Consider the following 25,883-nt stretch of genomic DNA (forward strand, 5'->3'; position numbering starts at 1 on the left):
TGAGGCAGTAATCCAGTTCCTGAGCAGATAAACTACAAGGCTGAAGGCTGAGTAGTTTGTCTTGATGAGGGAACTGTATTATTGTCGAATAAAATAGCAAGATTGTACCATTGCCACTTTCCTGCTCTTGGCATAGGGGTGTTTTGGTTTATGTTCTGTTGTTGTTGTTTTAACTCTTTCAATGTACCTTTATCCAGCTACTAAAACTAGAATAAAACCTCTACAGATTTTGGGCTAATTTCATTCTGTGTTTAAAATAGTTGACAAGGAATAGATACTTCCAGCCAATGCAAGCATCTAATGTACATGTGTTTTGATGTTGTGGGTAGGTAGGCAGTATCGAAGAGTATGTAAGACCTCCAAAGCAGTGCACTGCTGGACAGAACTCCCTTTGGTTTGGTTTTTGTTTGCTTGATAGTGATTTTATGCCAGGTTCTGATTTAAATGTGAAAAAGTGAAACAGTTCTACCTCAGGTGTAGCCTGTGCAGACATGCATAGTTTGAGCAGAGAGGCAGCTCACCACTCTCTGCATGGTGTGGCGACATGCCTGGTGCTGGCACAGCTCAGGGGCACCTGCCTACCAAGCCGAGGGAGACAATACTGTGACCATCCAGATCCTCCACACTGGGAGGACAGGTCTTGAGGATGGGTATCCATGAGTTCTGCCACTGCTGAGGACTAGGCAAAACCGCCTAGCTGCTTGTCACATCACAGGGGTGGTTTCAGCTTCAACAGCTTGCTCACCCCTTACACAGAAGCACACGCGTGTGCACAAGGGTGTTTGTGTATGCAGAAAAGTGTTCCTCTTACAGTCACCTTGTGACGCCTTGTGAGGTTTTCTGTTTCAGCAGTTGTGTGTCTAAGTGGCTCTTGATGACTTGGTCATCCTTCTTAAGCTGCTGGCTTTGTTATATGAAGCTTCTATGCTGAGCTGTACAAAATCAATAAATAACAATAAGGGGATATTTCATCTCCTTTTCCTGCAAGCCTCTATTCCTCATGACATACGCAGGGAATGTTGAAAGGCAAATTATTTCCAAATCAAATGATAAACAGTGCCCTCTGATAACTCTTGCTTATATAGGGGATTCTGAAGAGAAAACAAAAATGTCTCTCTTCCTCATAACTTCTTTCCTCAGGCTTAATAGAAAAAGATAAAATGAGAACCATTACAATGGCACACACCAATTTGCAGGCAGAATATATTGCAGGTGAGTAGGCATTCACCTTCAGAGATAAAACTGAGTCAGAGAGAAAGAGTCCACATTGCCCTTAGAAGAAGTGATCGTTCACATCGCACTGGATGTTTTTTATGCCAGCCGTTTGTCTGTCAAGCAGCAGACATCTTTTTGCTGCACTCTGGCCCCACAGTTCAAACAAAATGATGCCATAATAGAAGAGGTTGTCCAACTCATGAGAGTTATTAAATGTCTCTTCCGCTGGACTTAAACCTTTCCTTTCCCCTCACAGGATAGATGATACTGTCTCTTTAATGTTAGAAAATAATAATCATCATTATTGTGTAAAACTGAGGGAAAACAGGAAATCATGAAAAAAAGATGACTTCGAATTAAGGGACACTTTGTAGCTTAGTTTGCAAAGGGTACAAGAGAATGCATTGCTAGATCCTCTTCTTTCCTCTGTGTCACCTACTGAAGTCCAGGATGGCAGCCGGAGGAGGAGCAACCTCCATGTCCCCTGCCTTCCCAGAGAGATGGACAGGGCTGGAGGTGGGTCTCTGTCTGCTTTTTGGTCAGCTCTGACCACCACATGGGCACACACTGTGCATGTTCAAGTGTCATTGCAAGGTCTACAGTCAGACTGAGGTCTGTATTTTTCCATGGACACTAACTCTCAGAAGTGTCTGTTACCTCAGGATGTCCAGCGTGAGGTAAGTTAGAAGGGCTCGTTTTCACAAGGTGCTGAGCTCATCTTTCTTTTTATCCCTTTTCCCTGCCTCCTCTCGAACAGGATGCTTTCAAAGCTCTGAAATCAAGGGCCTCCAGTGGCCACTCAGTTTTTAAAGACTGTGGTTGCTCTGTAGGTTTTTCTGAACCACCGTACCTCTTGTCTCCAGGCTCCAGATAAAATTGTAATGCAGCACATAATTGCACAAGTGTCTCAGTAATGGTGCAAATGCAAATTAAATTGTGGGATATTTCACACTGTGCACATAACTCCTGATGCCTGTTTTACGGGCTGCACAGTTTAGCAGCATGCTTTTTAAGATGTAGCACTACAGTAGATATTAAATACAAGAAAAATAAATGTATGGTCTTTGCCACAGAATTAGATTTTTTTCCTTCCAGCGATGACACCAATGTATACCAAAACAATCTAGTTAAGTTAGTTCTATTCTTCTGGGAATAATGTCTAAAAAAATGGTACAAGGAAGGAAGGAAGGAAACCAAATAAAACCTTTAACAACTACATTAGACTCAGTTTTTAGAATAAATTTTAACAATTTTGAGTGAAGTAGAGGAGTATTCACCATTCCCTGAGCCCTATCCCCTACTGGGCTGTGACAACTCCTGTCCTTGGTCTTTCAGTGAGTAACCTGAAAAGTGTGCTCTTCACAGGTCCTTTAGCATCTCCTGTATTGGGGCTGAAGACTGCCCCTCAGCCACTGAACCTTTAAGGACACAGTGAGCAGCATTAACGCTGTCTTGCCTGTATTCCACCCTTCTTTGGAGCAGCAAGGACTGAAAACCAGATCACAACGAGCCAGCTCCTGGCATCTAACCGCATGGTCAGCATTGCCTCTCACAGCTGTGTCATACTGTGAGAGCCAAACAAGTAAAGCCAACAAGCAGAAAAAAATAGTGTTTAGCCTCTATTATTCTTTTCTTTCTCTCCTCTTTAATTTTCTACACATGAAGGAGGGGAATGAAAGAAAGTACCTCCATTGCACCCGCTCACTCAACAGAGCTGCTTTGGCTCAGAGGCAGAATTTTCTTGATCCTGCCCAAACAGATTTGGGCAGTGACAGGTTTTGTGTTTCAGAGCACAGGCATCAGCAGACTGGCTATCTGTTTAGTTTTATTTTTTCATATGACATAATCTCCTTCCAAATAATGCCCCCCATCATCTCGGTTGATGCTATTTCTACACGTGCTGCTCACAGTAGCACTTTCAGCATTGACATTTCAATACGGAGGAAAGCTAAAGGCAGAGATTTCATTACAGAAGCTCCCTTTGGGCTTTTGGCAAGATGTAGTGAGATGCCAGTTGTTCCCAGTCATTTTCTGTGAATTAGAATATACTGGAGCATTCAACCAAGCAGAGGATATTCAACATTATTTCCTTCTGGTACATACACCACATTTTATCGTAAGTGCTATGAAGGAGTTCAGTTGATCATGCAATCTCTTATTAGTTTTTTTTTAGCATCTTCCAGACCAGCGTTTATTCAAAATACACGAAAGTCTTGAAGGCTGCCTGCTGCATGTCTTACTCTTGCATACTTCTGCCCCACACACATACTTTTAACAAATAGAATAGACACAAAAATTGAAAGGTATTCAAACCTATGTTACTATCAGAAAGGCAGGTGATACTAAACTGTTTTTTGTTTTCTGAATCTTCCAACTGTATTCTTTCTTCTAGCATTTCATCTATTAGTGTCTTACTGAAGGTTGTGACTGTAATGTATTATTATTTCCTGAGCAGTTCTTGTATGTCGTTCAAGTATTTGGATAGATGATAAATTGTATTTCAGCACTTACGTTTTGACTGTAGCCCTATCACAACCTAGCCCTATCTGAATTTATTGTGAGACACCTACCTACCTGCTTGTCCAAGTGCAGCTTTCTTCCAGCCTTCCCCGACCAAAGCATACTCCATTGCAGAAGGGTATGGTTTGCCTTGAGCTCCTTGGTGAGCAAACAGGAGCAAACTTTCATCTGTTGCTTCCTCAGAAAAGGTCAGAAAGGGTGAAAGAAGTTTGGAAAAAAAAAAAAAAAAAAAGAAAAAAAAAAAAAGGAAATGTTGAAAAACTCCCAAAAGTTGTTGTTCTTACACTCCTGCTACACCAAGGTGTCCTGCTTGTTCCTGTTGCCACTGTGGATGACCCCATTCTGCTCTCCTCTGCACTGGCCAGCACTGGCAGGTTGTTTGCTGCTTCTGGGTGAGCTCAGATCTGCCCACTGCCCATCCTGGGCCATGGTGCCTGTGAAAGCCAATGATGGCCCATCCACAGGTAAGCAAAGGTAGGAGGTTCTCATATTCCAGCACAGCTGAACAAGGTGGTGTTAGCTGGCTCCAGCACCAGTAGAGTGAAACCAAGTCAACTGAACACTGTCCCAAGTTGGCCACTGGAGCACGTGCCAAGGTTTTTGCTGCTGTACAATGTAGCCAGCACTTGAGACTCTGCAACTTTTGGTCCATTGTCACTGGTACTCAGCCCAAATAAACTGATGGTAATTTTGTCATGCTAGCTCCCATGGTACCTATAGCTACTTACACAAAGGATGGAGTGAGGTGAGTACTTGCATAGTCTAGTTTTAGCTACACAGCTCACATAATGGAGGTAATTTAGTTACCCAGATGAGATTAATTCTCTCCATGAGCTGCGTGAGGGGAAGTTCCTCAGAAGGGAGCTTCTGGGCAGGAAGGTCACACAGCTGTCAGGCTGACATCCCAGCAGAGGCACGGCTGCTCACGTGTTTATGAAGCATGAGTACCTTCCAGAGTCAATAGGCTTCAGGAGAGGCAGGTATCTCCTTTCCCAGCAGCAGGAGCATCTTTAGAGGCCAGCTGGGCACTCTAAGAACTCCATTGCTACCTGAGAAATGTGGAAGGTGATTTTGATCTGCCTGATGGAGAAGGACCTGGGAGTATTGGTGGATAGTCAGCTGAATATGAGCCAGCAGCATGCTCAGGTGGCCAAGAAGGCCAACAACATCCTGGCTTGCATAAGAAGCAGTGTGGCCAGCAGGGCTAGGGAAGTGATTGTCCCCCTGTACTTGGCTCTGGTGAGGCTGCACCTCAAGTGCTGTGTTCAGTTTTGGGCCCCTCACTACAAGAAGGACATCGAGGTGCTCAAACGAGTCCAGAGAAGGGCAACAAAGCTTCCTTGTCTGGAACGCAATGTCCTTGTCTGGAATACAAATGTCCTTTTCCTTGTCTGGAAAACAAGGCTTATGAGGCATGGCTGAGGGAGCTGGGATTGTTCAGCCTGGAGAAAAGGAGGCTCAGGGGCGACCTTATCGCTCTCTACAGGTACCTTAAAGGAGGTGGGGGTTGGTCTGTTCTCCCACGTGCCTGGTGACAGGATGAGGGGGAATGGGCTAAAGTTGTGCCAGGGGAGGTTCAGGTTGGATGTTAGGAAGAACTTCTTTACTGAAAGGGTTGATAGACATTGGAACGGGCTGCCTAGGGAAGTGGTGGAGTCACCATCCCTGGAAGTCTTTAAAAGACGTTTAGATGTAGAGCTTAGGGATATGGTTTAATGGAGGACTGGTTAATGTTAGGTCAGAGGTTGTACTAGGTGATCTTGGAGGTCTCTTCCAACCTAGACGATTCTGTGATTCTATGATCTCCAGCGTCTTTATGTAATAGTTAGATGCATGTGTCCTTCCACTGCTCCCCTGTTTGTCATTATAATTCCTGCCCCAAAGCAGCCAGTTTGTTTTCCAACAGCTGTTTTTTGGTTCTTTTCTTTCTTTCTTTCTTTTTTTTTTTTTTTTTTTTTTTTCCTGTTCCACACAAAGACAGTGCTGGTCTGTAAACACTCTGTTCAGAGGACTGGCCTGTTTTTGTGATTTCTGCTTTGTTTATTTTTTTTATATATTTTTTTTTCCCTGGAAACCACATCGTTTGTTTCCCTCTGGTGTTGTTTATTTTACCGTGCTCTGATGGACACTGAGGTCACAGCTTTTTACATATTAGTTACACAACATGTTTCCAAGAGGTCATCTTGCCTGCCATCTTTCTGCCAGTTTTACATTTGCCTGGAGCTGCTTTAAAGGATTTCCATTTCAGTGGCCCACCCACACACATGAAGTCTAAATCATGGGTGGGTGGCAATTTAAACTGGGTGGAAGAAGAAAAAAATACCTGCAGCCTTTGTGCTGTCGTCTCTCCATTAATGAGCACAGAATTCACACTCTGGGTTCTGTAAACCTCATTTAGATGTGTCAGCAAGAGCCAGAACTATATTAGAGGCCTGAAACTGGAAAAATAATTAAGAAGGCTCAATGCCAATTACTTTTCATCTTCAAACTGCTGCTTACAGTTCATTCCCAACAAACACTGAAAGGTCATCAGCATTTTTTTTCATTTTCTTATGAGCAGGTTATTTAGATTTCTTCTTGGTGTTCTCAGCACTCCATGGTGTGGTGCAGAAAAAGAGCCTGATATACTACAAGCCAAACAGCTCATCTTTCATATTAAGTGGAAGTCAGACAAGGACAGTCCATTATTATTATTTTTTTTAATCACAGGTGGTATTCAGAGTGCTTCCTCTATTTTCTGTTTTCTTTCCTCTTATCATGGATAATGCAATGGAAATGTAATCATTTTTAATCAGGTTTAATTATATACTTTATTCTCATTCTTCATCTCTCCCACTTGCTAGAGAGGTGAGTTTCTGTTTCATTCTGCTTCCTTTGTTGGAGGACTGTAAAGCCATCTAATAACAGTATGTGCTAATGTGCCTGCATAGGCACAACTGCCCTCCCCAGAAGCCTGCCCTGACTTCAGCATCCTCATTTGGGCTAGTCTTGCTGTGAGGATTAATGTCAGGCGTGTCTTGAACTGCAGTGAGTTCGTTCATTGCTGTGTGCCAACGTGCCCTTGGAATTACGCCACATCACAAATTCTGAAGCATCTCTCATGCTGATAATAGGTATGCGTTGTACCTATCATATTCATCTCAGGGGTCTCGTGCTTCAAAGAAGATGCCAGGCTAATTCTCATAAATATCCCTCAGTTTATTAATGCTGAAAGGTGTCCCTCTCATCTTTTGATATTTCAAAGTACAATTCTGAGGAAAAAGAGTTAGTCTTGGGTTTTAAAAAATCCTATTGTTAAAAGCAAGATACTCTTACTTATTACCTTGAGAACCTTGGATTGCTTAAATAATTATAAAAATCAATTTAATTTCATTTATACTTTTTCTGTTTTAGTTATTTTTCTTTGCTTTATGCCAGCCGGTAAGGGTTGATAAATTTACTGCGTATTATTCTCTATCATTTCTAAGTCTGGGTTTTCACGTACTGACAGCATTTGAATTGTAAGTGCTATAGGCAAGGGTACAACATATTTTTTTATTCATTTTAATCACCACTGAAATAATAATAATAATAAAAAGACTGCACTGAAACATTTATATTTTATCAAGTATTGTGTTTAAAACAAAACAAAACAAAAACAACACCACCAACAACAATACATACTCAGAATGGGGAGGAGGAGATCTTTGTCCCCACTCTTTAAACTGTCCTGACTGGGTGTTCCTCAGCCAAGGTTCAAGGATTCACAGTACAGGTCCACACTCCCTTTTGCATCCTTTTCTGGCTGCTGGTGTGCAGTGCATCATGCTGCTTCCATCCTTTTGTAACCTACTGCCATTCTGGTGACCTTTCCTTCTTTTCTCCAGCCTTCTCAGAAGTGAGCCACAGGCCAAAAAAATGGGGAAGGATGAAAATGGAAACAGAATTGGCACTCACAGATTCATCCAGCACATTTTTTTTTTCTGCTCAAAAGGGAAATCTTCGTAACCTTGTCCAAAATGTCGACATATTTTTAAACAAATGTTGACAGGGGTGGGCAAACTCCAGCAAGAGTGTTTACTCTAGAGCTCAGTTCCTCACTCACTGAGACATCTACTCCTATGATATATGCTAAGAAGGATATATAGGCACTTTCTAGGTTGCAGTAAGGTTTTAGACAGTTTGATAATTTGGCCATCATTCTCCCAGTCAAATCTGAGGGAAATGTGGGTTTGCTTCTGAGGTTGGTTTCTAATAAGCCAATAGAGACTAGCTGTGGGCAAGGTCATTTAACAGCCGAATGGCCATCATTGCTTTACGAGTGAGCAAAGTTATAACAGACAGGAGGTGGAGAGAGTCACAGCTATTGAAAGCTTGAATTTAAAAAAAAAAAAAAAAAAAAAAAAAAAAAAGAGCTTTTAGATAGCTGTAGTATCAGGAGAGGAGAAAAGCATACATCTTGAGCTGCTGTAGCACAGACCTACTGGGCCTGTTATTCATGGTCAGAAGGTCCGCAGCCGGCTGTGACAGGTTATTTTCATTAAGATTGGAGAAATCTAATGAATGTAGAGGAAGCGGAGCTTGTTTGTCAGTGACAGAGATGCTCGTGCTTTGGAGTGGGAGTTTCAACAATATGGGGAGAGGTGAAAACCTGGCTGTGTTCAAGATTTGAAGGATATGGGATTTTTGCCTTTGACTTAAAGGAAGCCAGGATTTCATGCCAGAAAACTACTGCATCTAACATTGTAAAATGTATCAGTTGTGCAGCCAAAGGATAGATTTAGCTGATGCAGAATTTGTCATATAGCAATGCTGTAGCATCTGTCACAGTGCCTGAAGATGAGAAAGCACTAGTAACAACAACAGAAATTGAATCTGTGTCCCTCTCGTGACAAATGTCACCTGAGTTAGCTATATGAGTGATTTTGACTGAAAATCTGAAACTGGAAATGGATAATGGAGTTGTTTATTCTTTGGCACTTGGTGAAAAGTGCAGAAGTAACGGCGGTACTTTAAATCAACTGTTGATATTTTTTATATGATTAACAAGGATTTTAAGGTTCATGAGGAATGACTGAGGCTGTTATCCCTGCACGGCACTATAAAAAAGGATTTTATTTTTAATCCTGTGAAGGGCACTGTGAATTGCTTTGGTGGCTTTGACAAAATAACAGCTGTGGTGACTGACGGCTCTCCAGCTGTGTGGGGGGGAGTCAACAGCTTTATTGGTTTACTTAAAAAGAAATATGGAGTGAACTTCCTACCTTTTCAATGAATGAGCCACCGAAAAGCTTCATGTGGGAAGGTACTAGAACTGGCAAATGTCATGGAAGTTGTTAAAGTGATTAACCTTGTTAGAGGGAGAGTGAAGCTTTCAATGGCTTTCACTCTGTCTCTGACACAAAAGTTGCTGAGAACAGAGTTTGGGGATTGTTTTCTTCAACTTAAAGTGTAAAAGGAGATATTTTGAGAAATGGGAAATATTTTGTCCTTAGAGGATTAAATACTAATTTTCGTGATGAAGCCTTCCGGAGTCAATAAACTACCGCCAGACCTTATAGGCACAAATTGTTCACTACCATTTTGTGTGACCTGGCATTTGCTTATAAACTGATTCTTACCTCAGGTTTATTTTTAATACAAATTACAAAGATACTGGAAAATGCAGTGGGCAGAAGACAATCTTCTCAGCCCAGTTATCCAATATATTTCTCCTAGAACACCAGATGAAAAATGAATTATCCATAGAAATTGGTTTTTTGTTTGTTTGGTTTTTGTTTTTTCCTGTGGATAGGTTAAAATATTAACTACTGCATTTTTTCATATCACCATGTGAATTGACGCATATTGTTCTGAGAGACAGAAATACTAGAAACCTTACACAGGCAAAAAAAAAAAAAAAAAAAAAATTGATTCAGCAATTCTTGCCGTCAGTTCTGAAAGAGGACATGGTATGCCATGATGCCCAGCAACATCCATGTTTCCACAGAATGGCTTACACTGCGAAGTTTGAGTAGGTAACCACTGTTGGATATGGAGTTACCTGTTTCAGCCTGGAGATGGCTGAAAAAAAAGCCCTGGGGGATGGAGTATCAGTACAGACAGTTGCATGATGAGACCCTTATTGTCCATCCCCAAATTAATGGCCTCTGATGGTTGAAGGGAAATGGCGGAAAACCTGGTTAGTGGGAGCTGCCTCCCAAATGTTCTCCCCAAATTAGAAAAGTCTGCTTCAAAAAACCTCTTGCTCATTAAAAAAAAAAAAAAAATCCTCATCAGCGGAAGAACTTCCTATGAGTTTTGAACTCATTAGGTGAAGTAAAGAAAAAAAAAATAAACAGATTGATTTGTATCCTTTTGATTTGTATCCTATGTCCCCAGCAACAAGTATCAATACAGATGATACAGATGCAGATAGCACAATAAAGGACAAAATTCTTGAAGTGAAATTGCCACTGAAGTCCTTCCTACTGTGTTAGAAATAAATGCTTCTGGTTTTTTATCGGTAGCATGTTGTTTCTGTTAGCATTTTGGAGTGCTATCCATCCTTCTAAATGATGAGCTATAATGGGCTATTGTGGGAAGAAATGGGGAAATGAAACCAAACCAATATTCTTTCATTTTAGTCCAATTTTATGTCTGTGGTCTTGATCTTTTTCCAGTTTATTTTGGTTGCAGGCCACAGCAGTATTACAAAGAGATCATTTGGCTTTTTAGTATAAGTAATTTCTGTTCTAAAGGAATTCCCTCCACCTGGAGGAAATGCTGGTATAAATAAGACCAGACAAGTGATTGTGCCTTTCTTGAGAATTACTGGTGCTATAAATTTTAGCTAATCCCAGACCCAAGGAGTAAGCACTCTAAAGCTCCAGGCCTTTAAACACATGAATAGCTCTATTGAAAGCCACAGCACTTTGTGTGTGTTTAAAGCTAACTACCTATATAAGTATTTACAAGATCAGGATCTAAGGCAGAATGTATTACCCAAGTAGCTCTAACACCTAATTTTGGATCTGCTTACAGATCTGTTTTCAGTTCTAATTTCAATACTGGTGTTGTTTGACCCTGTTGTCACACTTGGATTGTCCTTCCTGGTCACCACATGACTCATGAAAAAAACAACACAATGTTCATGTCTTGTTTCTTGACACTACAGAAGAGGGCATTTGTGCTGTGTTTCAGTGAAGCCTTTTTTTCTGCACATGAAGTGGACACCATATTCATCTCCTCCTTATCCCCAAAAGATAAGATTGTTTTTATCAATACAAACCATCTGCTGAAGTGTTATGGTCACTCCATTAATTCCAGAAAGCTGGTACTTCACCACACCTCTTTACAGTTCAGCAGCTCTTTTCTGCTAAAGGCAGCTGTTTACAATCGCAATCAGACTATTCACCTGCTTCTATGCTACATTATTCCTGATGCAGTAGGCACTAAGCAAGGCTGACTGGGAAACACTGTAGATGTACTGTGAACTGCTGTGAGTGTCAAGGAGTAGTAGTATACTTAAGGAAAGCAAAAAGCCCATCCGTCTGGAGTTCTTCATGTTTGTGGTAAGTGGATTTTATTTATTTATTTATTTATTTATTACCCCATAGATGATTGTTTTATTCTTCCCTGGATGTTTTCTGTTCAATGAGATAGCCGGCTGGAAAGTTTTTTTTTAATGAGCAATGTGTCCTGTCTTTTAACTATAAGTACATGTGAAAGACCTTTTAAAGGAGGACAAGAGTGGGTAAACACAGCTAAGAGGATTGAAGTCTTTCTCTATTGGAGGCTGAGATGGCAGAAGGGAAGTTTTTCTCAGCAATGGATGTATGCAAGACTAACTCTGCATCTGTTGCATGGAGGGTTATCACGTTTTAGTGGATGCTCTGGGAATATGATGAAAGACCCCCTAATATTGTTGTTTGAATGAGATCTTAGTATGTACCTGAGAAAAGTCTGTGATGCTCTTCATCTAGAGGTTCATCTCCAAAGCCTGCTGGTATTTCTGTGTGGATGGGAGATGCGCTGAGGCATATTTGTTACCTGCAGCACATGGCTACGTTAGAGTACTCCACATAAAATCCCCTGCACTTCCCAGCAAAGTGATGAATGTAGAAGAGGCTCAGTGAGCTACTATAGCCTGGCAGGGCTAGCTCAAATTGAAACTGATAATCTGTTCTGCTTGGTCTTTCAGGAGTATGAACAGAAGAAGAAGGAAGTTGTCTGTTAAATGACACGTGGAAACTTTTTTAAAATGACTCTGGATATAACCTATTTTATTCCATCAAACTGATTGATTTAACCTGCATAATCTGGTGCTCTAATATTTATGCAGTGGAGATATTACCTGTCTTTAGATTACCAGGGCATTCATTTCTACCTCTGAGTGCTGTTTTCATAAAGGCACTCATGGATCATCTTGAAGACCTTGTTAGTAGCCTCTGCCCTTTCCGATGGGTGTGAGACTGGCACCTAGGGCTATGTAATCCTTTCAAAACCCTCTGGTTTAGCAGCAAGCAGAAAAAAGCCAGTGGGGAGTCTGGGAGCAGACTGCTATGTCTGATGCTGAATGACCTGGGGAGGGAATAACTTTCTGCAAGGATGGACACAGTCAGTGCAGGCCTGAGGAGGGAGATGGGGTATCAGGCAGGGGGCATTTTGGTAGCAGAGTGTTTGGAAGTAGTGGCTTGGAGTGGGGGGAGCTGAGGACAAACTGTAAAAGACAGTTCAAGATCCAGCTGTGATTTTGTTTGATGTTTGGACCTTACCAGACTCAGGTGTCTATGGCAGAGCCTTTCTGATTACACCCTCTCAGCAGAAAAGTTCTGAAATAACTACTGACTTAAGCTGCTTCGAGACACCCAGCCTGAGTCTCACAACTGGGCTGAATCTTCCAAAACTCCTGAGCACCCAGACCCTGAAAACTGGGATTTGATTTTTAGTATCTCATTTTGAGTGGGAAGTGTTGGTTTTTGTTCTGTGGCTTTTTTCCTTAAAAGGGAAGCCTTTGAAACCTTAACCTTTAATCTTAGTAACTCCTGAACCATCTTCTGTGTGAAGAGAGGGGATAAATTATTGTGGACTCATTTGAGGATTTACAGCACTTTAACTGCTCACCATCTGACCCACAGCATTTGCCTTGAAATATAAGGGCTGATTTGAAGCTTTCTCATAGAGCAGGTATTGAGTACCTATCTGGAGTGAGCAAACACTGTGTGCAGGGTGGGAAATATTCTTTGTGCATTAGAGTATCTGGATTTATGACTGCTGATGTCTTCAAACCTTTTGCACATCCCTTTTGTGCAAACAGTTGAATGATTTGATTTGCTAGTAGTGCTATACATAAGAAGTGGATTTGAGAACTGGAAGGGCTTGTTTAGGGTGCCTTAAATCACTGTATAACGAAATAAGTAGTGGCCTTGCCTGGTGATCATTACATGTCCCTTGTCCTTATTTTCATTCTAGCCTTCCCTCCTTTGAGTGCCTCCCTGTGCTCATTCAGACTAAGAGCCTAAGAGCTCTGTTCAAGTACTGTATTTTAGTATTTCTCTCTTCTTTGGGGGGAAAAAAAATTAAAAATCAACGATGGGGAAAAATAGAGCAGCAGAGAACTGACCTGGCTATACTTTAAACCAGTGATGTCCATGATAAGAATCTGTTGAGCCGTGTTTTAATTTAACTTAAGAACATAAGTATAACTGCAAAAAATGATAGATTTGTTTAATTATAATGTGTTCTCTTAGACTCCATCTTATCCAGAGCACTTAGGCAAGAGGAAAGCACCTTATGAAGGGTGCATACCACCATATCCAAGTGTGTAAGTCTTCCTATTAATCACTTGCATAATGCAGTGGCAACACATACATGCAAATATTTCGTTAGAATTTTAAATTGTACAGTAAAACCAGCTCCTCTGAGCAGAATTACTAATATCGTAAAGCTTGTAAAATGGGGACAATAGACACAGAGAAGCACGTATACTGGAATAGCTGTTAATGTATGGGTAGTGTTAATCATTTGGGATGTAAGAACAGAATAGAAGTGCCTCCGTAGTCATTGTCCTGCAATTCAGATGGATGTTGAACTGCTTGACTGCTATTCTTTTCTCTCTACAAATTCCTATACAAACGACTAAGATCCTGCTGCTAAAGTAGGCAGTAAGTTTGTGGGAAGCTCAGGTTCATCTCCCTTCACGGAGTCACACAAGCACATCAAACTGTTTGCTTTGTCTCTGTGGCTTTGCTATAAAAATCCACCTGGAAGGAACTAGATGAACCAAAAACACTCTTGAAGAGTCCCTAGTGGTCACTTCCCTGGTAGGTCTCTCCTTGTTGGAAGCCTGATCCAAGGCAAATTTCTTCTCCCCCTACCCAGCAAATCAAAATTTTCTAATGACAAATCAATTTTGGTGCCATAAAGCACCTTTTTGATTATGAATCAAAAGCAGTGGCATTTAAATAGGCACTTAAATTGCATCGTGTGTCCTAACTGGTCTGGGCAGGACACAGATTTGAATGATGTGAATTTATTCCTGTCTTCATATATCCAGAACCATAGAGATGGTTTTAACATATACAGCTCTTGAAAGATGTCAGTTAATATCTTATTTTTGGGGCATAAGTCTTTCAAAGAAAGAGGAAGGCACAAGAGCTTTCCTGTTCAGATGTAGGACTTGCAAATACTCATGATCAGAGCTGTAGGGGTGGGTTGAAAGGATATGGTACAAGGCTCCAAATCCCACGTCTCCAAAAAAGGGCTGCCAAATCTCTGGAAATCCTAGATGCAGTAACTATGCAGCCAGTCAGTTTGATGGCTGGTCCATGCAGTCAGGGTGATGTTGCTACTTTCCAAAATCCTGTGGTCTTGAAGATGGAAACCTCCATGTTTCACTCCATAGAGGCTATTTCCCTACCCCTTCTGGAAGGGAGCCACATACTTTTTCATTGCACTGTTAGGAGGTGAAGCTAAACCTAGAAGCTGCAACTTGGCATAACTCTTTGAGCTGACGGATAGGAATGCTGCACTGTCAAGTTTATAGTTGTAAATGACACTTCAGTGTTGAGAGAGGCAAAATTTATATTTCACCTCAACAATTTTCTACTGTTTCCTAGTGAATGACACTGACATGATCTTCCAAAGATGGGAAAAAGTGTTTACAGTTACTGCAATGAATTGGTGTTTGTCTGCTTTCTGTGCACATTGCATCAGATCCGTGTTTTACTTTGGCTTTGTGGTTTTCCAGAATAAAATTTAGGCTAGGTCAATTCAGTTTATTGGGATTCTGGTTCCATGGATTCTATTCACATTCTGCATTAAAAGCCAAACAACAAAAAAAATCAATCTTCATACAAAGGCACTTGTTGCTGGATGCTGTCTTTGCTTCATCCTCTTTCTAGCTGTGTGAAAGGAATTAATGAGGCACAGATCACAAACTGATGTTTGTAGTTGTTCAAGGGCTTTCTTCTTTTGCATAACTCCACTAAATAAGGACCGTTAAATCTCTGCTAATTTCTCAATATTAAAACTGCACTTAAAAGTGTTTTCTCATTAATCTGTGACTAACCATAAAATGTAATATTTTCACCATGAAACTTGTCAGCTTTGTCCCAGGCATATACAGGGTTGTAATAATGGATGTTATCCTCCTAAAATACTTCTGTTTTCTATTTAATTTGCATGCATGAATTTTTATACCAATTCTAGTTATCAGTAAATTACTAGGTTTTTATGGGGGTGACGCATGCCTGAGCTGAGGCCTTATGCATTCTGTGACCTAAAAGTCATTCTGCCAGGGATGCTTAACTGTTTTCTAACTGCCTCATTTTTAAGTGCAAATGACCTTTATAAAAGGTGCTGAAATGACAGTGCTGAAGAATGGAGCCCCATTAATCTTTCCAGGAGACTTTAGCAAAGGCTAGAGATAGCACAGGTACAGCAAGAATGTGCAAATGTACCATAGGCAAAGTGTGCAAGAGGCAAATATCAGCTGGGCAGCACTTCCAGCTGCAGTTTTAGTCAAAACTTATGTTTTGCGTGAAGTCGAAAATGCTACAGGTATCTTCCAGACCAGCAGCAGGGCAACCTAAGCAGGGGCGAAAGGTTTTGAGTGCTGTTCCTGATGTACTGATGAATCAGGTACTTGAGTTCATTTGCCTCAGGAGCTCCCAGAATGTACTTAATGCACTGGTTTTGGCAGAGAAACCAAGATCCATCCAAAGATACCACATCAGCTTGAGTCCTTGGCAGGTGGAGCATCAGTTCTCCTTTACAGGTCTTTCTGGTTTGGATGCTGCCAATATGGCAGAAATGTTCAGAAGGGGCAGGACTTCCTGGGATTGGGATTTCCTGTTTGAAACTGAAAATACTGAAAGAAATGGTGTTTTATCATGAAGATTTCTGATCACTGGGAAATACAGAAGTCAACCGTGGGTACATTGTTCTTTTATCCTGTCTCTTCCCTCTATTTAAATGTTTATTACACTGAAGGTTGCTAAGGTCTGATGCTTTGTGCTATTATTTTTTTTCTACCTCCCAGTTCAGCCCACTGGACTTAGAGGGGCTGTAGGAAGCTGCCTGTTTTCTCTCTGATCAACAGAGGCTTAGAACGATGGAAATCAGCCCTGATGGGCAATGCTTGTATTTGTTTTCATACACGGAGAAATCATATAAAAAGGGTGAAAACCTCTCTTCAGAGCCCTTCACTGCTGGTGCTTTATACATAGATGTACACTTACACCTACATTTCTCCCCACATTCTAAAATGAAAAATATAATACCATTGCAATATTATTTATCAATAATAATGCTTTTTGCACCCCGCTAAGGAAATATTGTCTTGTGACTGTAAAGTACCCTTTGTCTGCTTCCAAGTATTTTTCTGCTGAGTACCTGCATTGCTGTATGCCTCTGTCTCATGAGGTAAGACCAGTTTTCAATCCAAAAAAAGGCAATGCCTTCTGGTTTCTTTTGATTACCACATACCGCGTGTGGATATGCGATGCACAGGGGAAGCTTGGATTGTTTGGCAATGGTGAAATTGCTGTAAGAAGGGCTCCCATGTTTAGCCTGGCTTTGTTTCCTTCTTTTGTGCTTGTTTGCTTGTTTAAATATTTTATTCTGCTTCTAGTTGAAATAACACGATAGGAAGTACCTTGAGGGAGAAGGAAAGGTATTACTTTGTTTTATGGTTCATTGTTCTGCAGGGGGAAGTTGAAAGTATAAAGCTGTACACAACCCATGAATTGAAAGCCTCAGCCTACAAAGCTGTGTGAGGGTTTTGTTGCTTGTTTCCATCGACGAGGAGGAGGAGGGGGGAAGAAGGGGAGGCTGAAAGTGATTCATTAGAAAGAAAACAGAACTATGATAAATGTATGATGTCTCAAGTACTCTCAGAAATAGGTTTGGCATTCTCTGCTGAAGAAGATATTATGTTATTGGACAAGGCAAATAAATTTGTCTTAAACCTCTTTTTGACAGTTTTCGGCTCTCTGGCAGGTGCATATGCAATGCTTATCCTGCAGAAGTCACGTCTACTAATGTCTTAGCTGATCCTTAAAGACTAAAGTAAGAGAACTGGTGCAAGTCTAGGCCAGAAGACATTTTGATGCATCATCCATACTGAGGTGCATATTTCCTCAAAAATGCTTTGCAATTATGCCTTCACTTTGTCCATTGCTTAGTGCTTGGAATAGTTCCGTGGTTGATATGCTTTCCAAAAGTCTTTCATTAAATGCAATGCAAGACCCCCTTCATTTATGATTAAACATTTCTGTATGGCAGTGTTTTTACTATGTTTCTGACAGTTGCACTTCATCTGCTCCTTTGTCTTCTTTCTTTACAAAATCAGAGACATCCACTACTCTGTTTCTAATACAAAAATTCTACAAGAAAGCCAAATACCAGGTCTTCTAAATTTCCCAGAGGAAAATATTTTTACCCTGAAAAAGTCATTATTTTTCACATAGCTCTTGAATGTATTACACAAAATGAAGATATACACACAAACTCAGAATTTTCCAAAAGAAAAGAATCCTAACAAATGGCAATTTCAATAGGCCACTTATTTCTAAATTTCTCTTGGCTGAGAAGTAAAATGTCTGCTTTATTTCCATGAACCTTGGTGGCAGTGAAATAAAACAACAAGTGGAGAATTGAGCTGTAGACTAGTGCTGGAAGCAAAATCTCTATCCTGAGAAATTCTTTCAGGATTTTCAAAATGTTTCCTTAAGTTCCTCACAGAGAGAGAAGTACTCCTTGCATCTTCTCCTCCTTACCCTTGCCCCCAGCTACTCCTAGAGCAGAGTAATCAAAGCACCTACTTGGAGTGTGGGAAACCACAGGCTATTTAAATCAAGCAAGCCATCTGGATTTTGGTGGGGAATGAAGCCTTCTTTTGCCAGTCTCCCACACTCCTTCCTTTTGTCATCTGTTTCCCCTGGCTAGCTCTGTTATTCAGGTTAGAAAACAAACAACAACAAAAAGGAGAGAAGAACTTTTGTTGCTAAAAAGAGAATAAAGTGATTCATGGAATAAGTTTTTTAATTATTATTATTATTCCCTATTTGGATGATAAGGCATCTGATGGATGGTTTAGAAGGAATATTTTTAATTCCTGATTTTCTGGTGGGTACACATAGCTAACATCTGGCATGAGTGCTCAACACTTCACTGAGGAATTAGCAAAAACAACAATAAAAAATAGTCTCTTATTTCATGTTTTTGTTTATTTGTTTGTGTTTTTAGTTCAGTAATGTAGAGAGTAAGATGTGGTGACCAATAAGCAAAACTTTAAGCTCTTCCTATCTGCATAGCACTTACATAGAGGATATTAGTCTGTTCCTTTAGAAGGTTCATTAGTCAATAAGTCTTGGATAACTATTTTTCTTCATTTTTCTTCACAGAAGTATATGCAACCTTATCCTTTTGCCATCTGTAAAAGTCCCTTATCACTGGAAATAAAATTCTCTCAAGTAATGGTTATCATAACATGAGTTAACAAATCCGTGCTCTGTAGGTACACCCTAGAGTGCCATAACCTCTGAGGTTTTGTGGCTCATAATGGCCTGAGGTGTGATGTTTCATTATGGCCAAACATGCAACTTATGGTTTACTTTAAGACCTTTGTTACTGGGGTAAGGAGATGAATTTATTCCAAATCAGTCTTTTCTTGCAGTATTTTCCCCCAAACTATTTAGGAGTTTGGACTGTTACATTCATTGAAAATACAATGATTAAAATCACCTTTGCAAAATATTCTGTAAAGGAACACCAAAGACTCCATTTCTGTGGCCCAGTTTTAGGGACTTACTATGCATGTGTGTGCACTGAAATTTAATGGACTAAAATAAAAAAAAAAAAAAAAAATTGACAGTGCATTGGGCAAAGTAGGGAAGAAATTGGAAGCTTTCCTGACAGTCATCAATCAATGACCTAGTAAAATTGATTTAGGGGCAGAAAGGCTAGGAGTGTGTTATTACTACAACATCTTATAATGATGTGAAGATCTCCCACTTGGATACCTGACTTCTTAAGGTGCTCTTTTATTTTTATTTTTGTAATTATTATTATTTTATTTTATTTGTTTCCCTCCAGGGGAGTTCTGGACAAATTACCTGTTTTATTTTGCACTGAGTAGCTCTGTGGGATCCTGACAATATATTGATCCCTAGCTCCACTCTCATGGTGGGCATTAACTTTCATTCTTGTCCCCTACACTTCACATTCATTTGAAAAAAAATGAAATCACCTTTCTGACAAGATCACTTAATAAGCCTCCTTAGCCTACCTCAACTGTGCAGAGGCTACCTGCTTCTATACTTCTTCAACTGTAGGACCAAGCTGGTGATTTGCCTGAGTATCTGTAAGGATGAAGGTCAGATGCTATACTTTTTATCTCCAAAACAGATAATTTTACTTCCTTTGAATGAGAAAAAACACACCACTTTTTCATTTTCAAGTGAAGCATTCCTGTGCCCCTGCTTTTCTCTGTGTTCTATTACTGAAGAGCTCCAATTCATACTTGCAGAATGCCTGGCTAAATGGAGCTTTTTAGGGATGCAAATTTTTTTTTTTTTTTTTTTTTTAAAGGGTATACTACTGTTCATTTGCAAGTTGCAAAGATAATGTAATATCCAGAAGCATTAGATTTTTAATATACAAGCTCAAAAAAAAAAAAAATTGGAGCATGTCCATTAAGCCTTTGATGTTTGTGCTACAAAGCCAGTTCTGGGTATAACAATAAATGTAACTTAGTCATGCTTTTAATCCAGGCACTCTCCATCACGTTGAGTTAGAGAGGCTTTAGCAGAAAAAGGGTTGATATGTTTAGTGCTCATCTGAGTCATTGAGTGCATGTTCTTAAAAGTTTGTTAGTATTGATTTACTTGCACCAAAAGCCCCGTACAAAAATAATTGGGTTCAGAATATTAGACTGCTGGCAAATATGTGTATATATATATATATATATATAGGCAATATGCAGCTTGCATTTTATTTTTTGCTACATGAGTCTGGGAAAAATCTGGTGTAGTACTCAGGTACAACAGCTGCTCTAGATAGTAGCTAAAAGGATAAACCAGGCAGTTAGGTATAAATCCCTTTTTGTTCCATGCAGAACAGCCAGAATTATGCAAGCTTCTATGTTTCAAAAAATAGTCACCATTTTCAAATGAACTGCATTGGGAAGAGGCTGCAAGTGGTCATGTGCTTTAGGCAGTTCTTGAGAGCAGGTCAAAAGTAGTCAGAGTTGCAGAAGTCCTGTCAGACACAAAGCCGTGTATATTTATATGAAGTATATACATTTCCCTACTGTTCTTCATTTCTTTATCTTTACAACTTTCTTCTGCCAAACACAAGTTACAAAGCTGCACCCATATTTGTTCTTTGCCCTTAAGGGAGGAGCCCATTTCACTCAGGTACTGGTCACTTTTCAAAATAAACCATTTTATCAGCATAAATGTGGAGAATCAAAGTTGCCATAGGTGACTTTTACAGGAATATGCTCTTCTCCTCATTGACTACAGAGCTTGCAACTTGGAGCTTATATAGGATGGTATCTGAGGGCATCTGATTCACCAGCTACAGGCAAAGACCCATATCCACACTAACCTAGGAAGAAACATTATTAGACTCATCTCAGTCGTACAGTAAATGCTAAAATATCTGCCACTCTGTATATTTAGTTTTTGCCTGCCACTTCTTACAGAGAAACAAAGAAGGTTCTGTTGGTGAGCCATCTGACACCTCTAGGATGGGGACAAACCTCTTGGTGCCCAATAAATCTCAAAGTCATCATGTGCAATCATGCTTCTACCACTGCAAATGAAGTGATGCTGGTCTCGCTTTCTCTTATGTGCACCCATAAATTGAAGTGTTTTTGAAAATATGAAAAATGGCCAGATTCTTGTTTGATATACTGTGTGTTCTGGTCTCTAAGCATTTCTGAAAATTGGTGAGCTTGGATTTGCAGGTGAATTACACTGCTTTTCCTTGTACAGAATTACAACTTAGTGAATCTTTTATTTCTGCAAGAGAAACTGAAAATAGGTCATCTGAATTCTCCATTACTATACTCTCTGTGCCCCTCGGAAATTGGAAAAATTGAGACACGTCAGTTAAATACTGCAGACAAAATAATATGCACATCAATCAACGACTGGAAACAGTGTCCAAAATGTTATTTATTGCAAGTTTTCATCAAATATGCATTATTCTAATGATGGACACATTACAAAGACAGACACTTTAGAGAAAAATGATATGGAAGGAGACTAAAAAAGATTGCAGTCTACTTGGTTGGGAAATGTGGTTTAATTTAAAAATCATATAATTGTTATGGGAAGAGTCATATAAATCAAACATTTCAATGTTGACAAGATTTTTATCAGGCATTCTAGTCCTCCGTAGTCTCACAAGTATCACCCAATGAGCATGTATAATAAAGTCAATTTCCAAGCTGTTGCAGTAAGAATAATGGCATAACTTTTCCTCTCTCTCTTTCATTATTGGGAAAGTTTTGCCCTATTTATTTGAACGACATTGGTGTGAATAGGGAAAAGTGCATGAATATAAAGAAACCATCCACTGTGCCTATAAACTCACATACAATACATTGCCCTTGGCACAGCCACAGTTCTTACAAAGTCAATAGAAAAATTCAGTCCAATTTTTTTTCCTCCATAGTTCAGTGAATTGGCTGGGTGGAAGAGTCCCCAGTTCTTTTTCTTATACTGGAATGAACAGGTAAAAAAACAGACTGCATGGAAAATGGCCACAGGGAATATAGCAAAAACCTCTCAGCATCCTTCCTACCCATACCACCCCATCTCTTGCACAGGCACCCATAAGGGCACCCATAAGCATGCACCCACTTCCCATTGATTTGATTTTTCTCCCCTATTTTTCGCTAAGTTCTGTGTGTAAATTAGCAGTCATGCATGGGGTTAGCTCTCGTTTTCAAGTTTGCATAAAGGAAGCTCTATATGCACTGCTGTTTATTGTGAAATCTTCAGTCAGCGATGAGCTTTCAGATGAAAGACACAGTGGTGGAAGACTGAGCATCTCTGCAGGCTGGTTAAGAATGAGTGTCAGTCTGTTTTGGAAGGGAAGATGGCAGCTTAAGGAAGATTCGGGCATTGCCTAAAGACTGAGCTAACTGAAGAGGAAGGAAGCCTGAGGACTTTTTTATTCTCAGCAGCAGTTTCTAATAACATGGTGAATCAATTTTACAGCACACCTTGACAATAACATGCAGTACTTTTTTTTTCTTTTTTTTTTTTTTTTTTTTTGAGTAAGAATTGCATTCTGAACACCTGGAGACTACCTTGTAGACAGCATTTTCCAATAACCCTCACAAAAAGAAAAAAAGTGACATCAGTGGGAGAAGGTGGAGAAGTAAGAAATGAAACTTGTGGCAAATAGGCCTTGCAGCAGTGTGACAACTGACTCTTCTTGGAGTTCAACTTTTAAATAGAAGGCTTGTGTGCCAGTTCCCTAAAATTAAAAATGGATCCAAAGGAAATGACTTCCCAGAGAACAAGCCGACCACTTTGGACTGACTGGACACAAGCCATCAACACAGCTGCCTGTGGCTCCAGCCAATTGCTGGTCTGCATGCTGGTAGGGGAGTGCTGTATCTTCCATAGAGCAGCGAGCATATGGGCCTTTCGACAGCTGGCTCAAACAGAGGAGGAGGAAAAAGTGGCAGCAGAACCCCGGGGTTTGCTTTGTTTAATTATGGTGGACGGGAGAACTTCACGTGCCAAGGAAGCACATGTAAGATGTGCCTGGAAAAGGAAACAGGAGATTGTTGCCAGGAAGGTGGGTAATTGTCCTTAGCCCTGTGCCATGGAAACATTTTGCATGAGGCTTTCTCTCATATTATTGAATTGATATTTTGAAATGACATATATTTCTGTCCTTTGAGTAAACTCTAAAATACATAAGCAAGCTGAAGCAATCTGCATGGTGCCAGCAGGGAAAATGTAGCATTAATTTTTCTTCTACTCATACCTTTCCTGAAGCCACTCAGAACTGGGAAAACAACAGCCTGGTGATACTTCTGTTGTTGGTTAAAAATAAAGTTTATTGTCATGGTCAGAAAAGGAAGAAGAGCTTTACAAGTGTGATACACAGATCGTATATTGTGTATCTGCACAGGTTGTAAATAGAGCTAGCTGCCTCACCATGGATTGGTCTAACATTGGTTCAAATTAGTGTGAGATTTTTCTGGGACACTTGTGGGCTGGAGAGCAAGAGTACTTCAAGGTTTGGTCCAGAAAGCTATGATTCTTACTGCTGTAAATGCAGGAAGAGTGGGCACTACATAAATGGCAGGAGTATTTGAATTACTTGCTCTTCCTCCTAGGGAGAGACCTTGAATGGATGACATTACTGCAAAATGCTGTGTTCTGGATGTATTATGCAAGATGTTTATTACAGCTTGATTAAAATTGTGTTGAAAATACACGTTGCCCTTTAAAGCGGGTTAGGGAGAGGGAAGAAGAAAAAAAAAAAAAAGAGGTACATGTGGATGTGCTTTATTATTAAAAAAAAAAAAAAAAAAAAAAGGCAGTTCCAGATGGGGATAATCACCCTTTTGCAGTTCATCTTGTTACTGCTTGGTTTTAATACTGAGTTTTATTTGGAAATACACACTTATTTATTATTATCGATCAAAAAAACTTAAGAGAATGTATTCTCTATTCTTTTCACAGTAATGCTAAACTTAGGTGACTTGCATAATAGCATTTCAATATAGTTGTGGTTCTGTTTTTGTTTTTGCTTTTTTTTCCAGAAGGGAAGGAAGACAGTAACTGGATTTTCAGCAGTTTATCTTACACCAAGTAGTTCAGGTGGAAATTATAACATCCAGGCCAATCCTTTTTGTTTTGAATGATGCCACATCCCCCATTGTCTACAAATAGTTCTGAACTATTTTGTTTTCTGGATTGCGTCTGTATGGTAAGAATGTAAATACTGGAGGATTTTTTTTTCCATTTGTTAATGAAGTATTTGCAAACAGTTCTTGTAATGCCCACTTCTTAAGAAAGTATACAACCCATCCCAGATTCCTAGAGTTGCAAGTACAGGATGGTTAATAAGTCGGCAAAGGTACAATAACTAAATGTTGGATCCACAAACATGTTTACAACATTGCAGTTTTGTTATGAAAGTATGTTTATAATACGGAAGCTCTGCATTAGCATATGACATCTATATGTTATTTTAAAATGCCTCATTTCTGCTCACAAAGCAGGGAAATCAGAAAATAGTTCTTGGTAATTGTCCAGAGTTACTCTGCTATCATTTTGTTCAAATATGCTTTTCATCTTGAAGTGGAAGTAGGGCATGATCCACATGCAGTTCCTTTACATTGAGTGAAATCTACTGTATATGACTCCATATCTGTACGACTAATGAGTTAGTCTTTGTAATCTAGTAATGAGATTTAATTCAATAATTAGTTCTCATTTTACATATGTTTTTTCCCTCTGTCTCTATACAATAATCCCGAATGACCAAGTGTAGTGTCCTCTCTAGCCCTCTTGGTGTGGTTGTTTTAGAAATACACAGTATTTCATTGTGCCAGCCAATATATTCCATCAGTGAGAGTCCTCCCATTGATCCCATTAACTATAGGATTATCCATATTTCTCCCTGGGCAGGGCACACAGCAGAAGGCTGGGAAATAGCAGTGGGACAGTCTTGGCATGCATGCAGAAGGCAGGAGCTTACGAGGCTGCTGAACACCATGCTCGCAACCCAGCACACGAAGTTGGAGGAAGAGCATTGAGCAGGGGGTTTGAGGAGCAGCTGCAAGGTAGCAAAGTGGAACAGAGCCAGGGGCTTGAATTTTACGTTTACAAGTGCTGCTGGAGCTGAGGGCACAGTCAGACAGAGGCTTTGTCCTCAGTGCCAGAAAAGGAGGGGAAAAAATAGTGTGTACTTTTCCCAAGATAACAAGTTTGTATTAGCTATCCGGCTGTAAAATCCTGCACAAACAAGACACCTATAGTTTCTACCACAAGTTCAGTACAAAATTATATACACTTCCTTTCTAGGTTCATCTTGCTTGGATTATGTCACTGAAAAAACTGCCAGTACGTTATCTTGACTGGGACTTTTACTGAAAGATATGGCTAATATACAACAGCTGTATTGCTATAAAAAAAAAAAAAAAAAAAAAAAGGACTAGGGCTTTTGTGTTTGTTTTTTTCTTTCTTTTTCCTCCTAGGAAGAATACAGTCTCACTACCCCCTGAAGAAGTGCTGCAGACATTTCCCATATCTTTTTGTCTGCCTGTATAATAATAAAATCAATTAAGTGGGCACCTTTAGCCTCCTGCTTTACTATACTGTTTTCTGTTCTGTTACTTTCAACCACTTTTCCTATCTGTAGCACCTAGCAAAATCTTCCTGAATTTCTTTCAGCTGAACTAGCAATAAAAATCTCTTAGTTATTCCTTGCTGGCTCATTTTTCAGTTCCCCACCCCTCCCACCAGCAACCACACCCCAGGAGAAAAAAGAAAAAAATCTACAGATAGTGAACATGTCCAGCAAGATGCCCCTTTCTTCTTTTGGAGAAAAAATGCATGGGATGTTCTGTTGCCTGTTCTAACGGTAGAACAAACATTCATGCCCAAGCATTATATCTGTAGGCAAGAAAGACTTTAAAATCGTAG

At 40.0% G+C, this 25,883-nt stretch overlaps 1 protein-coding gene and 1 long non-coding RNA gene across 2 annotated transcripts in view; both read left to right on the plus strand.

The window, feature by feature from the left end:
* The first annotated feature begins 11,096 nt into the window (after positions 1-11,096).
* On the plus strand, positions 11,097-23,663 carry LOC311431515. Its single transcript, XR_014689503.1, has 2 exons — positions 11,097-11,267; positions 22,495-23,663. It is a non-coding gene; the product is annotated as an uncharacterized lncRNA (long non-coding RNA).
* Positions 23,664-24,142: 479 nt separating this feature from the next.
* The window catches only part of CDH20 (cadherin 20), a 197,464-nt gene continuing 195,723 nt past the window's right edge, over positions 24,143-25,883 (plus strand). The window contains exon 1 of the mRNA XM_084509039.1: positions 24,143-24,162. The gene's annotated coding sequence lies outside the window, so the exon portion shown is untranslated. The remainder of the gene's footprint in view (positions 24,163-25,883) is intronic.

Source organism: Aythya ferina (genome assembly GCF_964211825.1).
Source record: "Aythya ferina genome assembly, chromosome: 2".
NCBI classification, from domain to species: Eukaryota; Metazoa; Chordata; class Aves; order Anseriformes; family Anatidae; genus Aythya; species Aythya ferina.